The 5,700-nt window shown below is 43.6% G+C and overlaps 1 pseudogene; it reads left to right on the top strand.

Annotated features, from left to right (window-relative positions):
- Positions 1-3,567: 3,567 nt before the first annotated feature.
- On the top strand, positions 3,568-4,886 carry LOC127005753 (uncharacterized; annotated as a pseudogene).
- Positions 4,887-5,700: the final 814 nt, after the last annotated feature.

The raw sequence follows: 5,700 nt of genomic DNA, 5'->3' as shown, positions 1-5,700 counted from the left end.
ATGCATACAATCGCACACCCCATACCGGTTTAGGCTTGCAACAAACCCCGAAACAGGTACATCAAATACGTGACCTGTCTCATATCAAGGCACAGTTTAAACGCATGTATTTAAATCGTCCCGCTATAAAGAATCGCGTCAGTTCTGATTTGACGGTGGGAGACATAGTACGTTTACAATCGGTCTCACGAACGCAGTTCAAATTTAATAAGGCTTACACCGTCAACAATACGGAGGAGTTATTTAAAATCACCCGTATTGATACTTCCCAAACAGTTCCTACGTATTATTTAAAGGATTTGGAGGGCGAAGAAGTAAAAGGTGCATTTTACCGGGATGAACTTATTAAGTCTTCCTTACCGGAAACTTATCAAGTTGATATTCTGAAGACTAGGACTCATCGAGGAAAGAAACAATACAGGGTACAATGGAGGGGTTATCCTAGTAAATTCGACAGTTGGACAGATGCTTCTGCTTTGCTAAGGAATGACGTAAGAACCCCTTATCCTGCAGCATAAAGACCTGATTTTTCTACTCAGTCACTTATCCCCCAAACTGAGAAAGGATCTGATAAAAGGACTGAAAAAGAAGGAAATTGAATGCATATCTGAAATTTTCTCGATTTTTTTTAAAAAGCTACTGACGGATAAGTCTAACGTAATAAACAAATTGAAGAAATTTAGGAAAGACATTCGTGCAGTGGCCTTAAAAAAGACTCCCGTCTTTTAAAAAAAAAAGCAATCTTACTCTCACAAAGAGGGGGTAGTATTTTGATGACTCTACTACCACTTATTACGTCGGTGATTTCAGGTTTACTGCCAGAATGAAAGAATATTGCCTTGTTCCAGTGTCCATCGCTGAAAAATACATGTACAATACGAACGCTACCGTCCCCGTCGCCGTTTCTACCGCTCCTGCTCCCGCTGTCGTCACTACTCCATCCGTACCCCCGCGTCTAAGTCACAGATCTTCTTTACCTTCACGTACAAATCCACCGCTAGACGACTTGATTCGTGTTGCGGTGAATCCCGCTTATCGGGAATATGGAGTATCACTCATGAAGTAATTGGACGGAAAACCTAATATAGCCTGGGGTGAAAAGGGTAATTTTTTACCACCCTTTTCCGGTCTGAATATTGTACATTTGATTAATAACCTGGGCAATCCCAAAGGTAAGTTCTCGAGTGAGGAGCAGTCTTTGCTTTCCATGCTCTTTCGCCTCACTCAATTATCTCCTGATGCCATAAGGAATGTCAGACAGAGAAAAAAGCAACTTGTTGGTGGGTCATGGCTTGCTTACTAATCATATCGGAGATCTACATCGAATACACGGCAATACCGGATTACTTACAGCTGTCGGGGAGAAAAGATCGATAGGGAAACCTGATTGGACAACTACATCCGCCCACGGATGAATGGCGACATCTGTTAACCCAGGTGATGGTTTGCAGCTGTCGAGAAATAAAACGATCGTCAGTACTGTTTCCGCCAAAGTCGCCATGGCACTCAAAACCGTTACTGGAAAGCTCTGCGATGCCGAGTTTGGCAGTCGTAGAAATGTTTTGGTTTACGCTGTAAATGCCATCGGCTGTGACGCGTTTGGTCTCATCAAGGATTTGCATCAAGTGTACCGTCATGAAAGTGTATATAGCCGCAGGAAGCGACTGTACAACCTTTCGAGAGCGGTGATAAACAGCCGAGACGACTCAGGGACTTTGATCGTGCAAGAACCATTGGAAACAGACAAATCTCCGACTCTTATCGCCTGTGTGACGCAGTTCGGTTGGGGTGCATCGATTGAGGACAACGTCAAGGCAATGCAGGTCGCTAACACATCACACGACTGGCACTGCGTCGAAGGCCTGAAAAAAGACACCAAGATCAATCGCCGTCATCATTTCAAGACCTGCATGAAAAAGTTAGCCACGCTGGCCATGGGACATAAGGACGTGGAAAAACTTATTATCCCCGAAGGAATGGCCTGTCGTGGAAAATTGGATGAGGAGTGGCGGGAATACTATCTGCCAGCAATAGAGACGCTCGCTACCAGACTGGAACCTTTTGGCATTCAAACTGTTCTTGTTTGTGCACTCGAATAAAAGTACTCCGAACATTGTGTATATATGCCATCCAGTGTTAGTTTACGAATCAGTTACTAGCTAACCATGGCGGGAGATGAACATTATATATATTTGACTAATTTAGGGGGCAGGGATATTTTTCCGGATAATAGGCCCCATCAATCTGTAAATAGACTTAACCCTCCTTTACTCCTTGACCCAAATAAGGATTATGAAATAGCCATGGTAAACTGCTTGTATCCTAAAACGTTTTATAGTATTCCCAAGCACGATTTTTCAGCCCACATTGAAATTTATGCGAATGCACATTTTCAACCCGATTATACTTACTTATTGTATACCTTCATTCCCCAGAGCAACATCTTGGCTGGTGATACCAGGTACATGATTCATGTTATCAATAGCGATCTGTCCCTTGCTCTTGCAAAGCTTCTCAAGAGTCACTATACACATTACTTTAAGGGTGAGGAATTCTTATTTAGCTATAATAAATTGTTACGGAGGACAGATCTTATTGTTCGCAAGGGTATCTGCACGAGTGATGATCACTTTTGTAAACTCAAGTCTTAAATTCGGGTCCCGAATGGCACAGTGTCTAGGATTTGCACATGTCATGGATTATGCGTTTTATGATACCGATGCTGTCTATGCCAAGGATCTTAAACACATACCCGCCCCCTTTGCCCCGCGCCAAGGCGGTGGGGTTGACTTCGCCTTGATCTATGCCGATTGCGTAGCCCCCACGATGTATGGCGGGCAAATGGTAAATCTATTAGATGCAGTTACCATGGAAGCTGCTGGAGGTAGAGACTTTCGCCAGCTCGTATATAAGTCTCTTAATAAGACCTTCATATATTCGATTTCCGTCAGAGTGGTCGATCAAAGGGGTAGAAGTATAACCTACGGGCGAGGAAAAACCATGACCCTTTTATTGCATATTCGCCCTAAATAAGAAATAAATACGACACTTTTCGTGAAGGTGGGTTATTCATTCACAGACAGTCATGAGAAGTACTTTCATTCCTCCGTGACGTCATGATTTCGATGCTCTCTTTTTAGAGAGTCATGCAAGGGGTGGTGGGTTAGAGGATATTAGGATATTTCTCCCGCCTCCCGTTCAGCGAGGTAGAAGGGGAGGTGGAACTTTTAATATACTGAGGGGTCTCGCTAAAAAAGCCATCCCTTTTCTCATGAGAAAAGTCGCCCCCTAAGCCGTGCGTATGGGGAAAGACGTATTAGGTGATGTGTTAGATGGACGGAATATCCGTCACTCGTTAAAAACCAGAGGTGTGTCAGCTCTGAAAGGCGTTGGACAAAGACTTGCCCGAGGGGGAGGTAAGCGCGTCCGCAAGCGTCAAAGACGAGTCCAAGGTGGGCGCGTCCGTAAGCGTAAGAAAACAAGCAAAAGAAAGACGAAACGACGGTCACGTAAAACATGTTATAAAAGTGACATATTCAACATGAAAACGTTAGTTTAACGTGGAAGATGGCGGAATACGGACTTGACGTACAGGGGGGTGGGACGACCACCTCTTTGCGTCAGTACGCGGCCGCCGTAACCGAAGGGTTTCCTCGAGTGACGCGTGTGAGACCAGTAGAAAGTTCTATTGCATCTCGAAACAAACTCGATATTTTACCCGTTAATCTTGAGGGTTCTAATAACGAGATTAATGATATTTATATCGAATTTAGGATTCCAGGCGTTCCTGGACAATTTCTGGATCTCAGTACACTCGCGATAGACATGAAGACGCGCGTGACCAAGGTGGACGGCTCGAAGCTTGGTAATACGGATCATGTGGTTTTTGCTACTTCAACGAACAGATGGTAGAATCCAACGCCCTCTTTATTTATCATGCCTTTGTTAAAATGATAACGTCGATCCATCAAGAAAAGTTAGATTCGATTGGGCGTAGTTCCTTCTTTTTCCGTGATGATCAGAGTGAAAAAGGTATAGTGAACACGTATAGTGACGAGTACTTTACAGGAGGCAATAAACAAGAAAAGGAAATGATTGCCAACATAAAAGCACACGGTCTTAGTATGACAGCACCTTTGCTGTTAGATATTGCGAGCCTAGACGCGTATCTCCTCGACAGCACATGTGTAAGAATCAGGTTTGAATTAGCAAGCAAGTCGTGGATTCTAAACACATCTCAGGATGGAGATCTCTTTAAATTTGCATTCGAATCAGTAAAACTATGGGTCGATCGCGTCGTGCCGCACGCATCAGCGTTATCATCACTCAATACTTCACTCGCGTCGAAATCCTTGCAGTATACATAAAATCGAACCTTGTATAAAACATATGTCTTAGGAATCAATCAAACGAGTTTGCTGGCCGAATTGCCGTTTGCACAAATCATTCCACAGAATCTGATAATGGTTATGGTGGACATGGATAACATGTCTGGTTCTTACAACAAGAACGGACTTTATTTCACTCACGCGGATCTCAATCACGTTCATATCACCATTAATGGGTCAACGGCTTATAATATTCGTGCTCAGTTTCCCCATCATGTCTCTCGACTCTTTTATTCGACGCTAGAAGGACTTGGCTTGGAAATAACTAACAATCTTACTCTCCCGGCTTTTGCAGCGGGTCGAACCTTATGCGCTTTTAATTTCGTCACAGAAGACGTGGAAAATGGGATTCCCCTCGATAAAAATGGAAAAATGCGTATCTCTTTAACTTTTAATAAAGGACACAACAGAAATCTCGTCATTATATTCTTCGCCGACACGACAGGCATGATTGAAATTGACGCGCATCGTCATGTAACGTGTCAGGTTCGCGCGTAAAATAAAATGAATGCACTGGAAATCGAACAAGGTTTAGCGGGTGTACTGGGGGATAAGATTATTTTTTTAGGTTGTCATCCTGAAAGTCATGTCGGTAAGCTACTTGAACATGCAAAGCAGCAGCTAAAACCCATTGTCTTTATTCTGAACACTCTGAAGGGGGGAGAAGTCATGGGACACTGGATCGCTATATACATTCATTATGAAACTCAAACACTCGGTTACTTTGACACTTATAACCTAGATCCGAGGTAGTATTCACTGTCATTACATCACTTTATGCAAGTACATCCGTATATGACAGTGTATAGATTAGCATATAGATTACAGGGTCTGCAATCCCTTGTGTGTGGCATTTACACGATGTACTTTTGCTATCTCCTCAGTCATCATCCCCTTAAACGTGTCATGCATTCCCTCCATGCAGCCTTTAAGAAAGGACAGCGTTTCTATAATGATAAACTTATCACGCGATTGGGATACAAACTCTTTCCATTGCCACAATGCGAAACAACGTTCTGCTTACTTAGTAACGCAAGGCATTGTCGACGAGAGATTTGCAACGTTATCATGTAAAGGATATACTAAAAGAGAGATGTGGACACGCGATAACACCTGGAGGTATGCTAGGGTGCAGATGCAAAAGAGAGGGGGGTGTACATGGGATAACACCTGGAGGTGTGCTAGAGGAGCAGCTGCTAACCCGACAGTGGCGCGTATGGGTTGCCAATTGGTTTCCATACTGCGTCATATAACCCAAACGTCACCCCGCTACAACTGCACTTTATCGCCAACTCGAAGTGCGTACGCAACG

The sequence above is a fragment of the Eriocheir sinensis genome, chromosome 30 (assembly GCF_024679095.1).
Source record: "Eriocheir sinensis breed Jianghai 21 chromosome 30, ASM2467909v1, whole genome shotgun sequence".
NCBI classification, from domain to species: domain Eukaryota; kingdom Metazoa; phylum Arthropoda; class Malacostraca; order Decapoda; family Varunidae; genus Eriocheir; species Eriocheir sinensis.
This window is presented reverse-complemented; position numbering and strand designations above follow the sequence as displayed.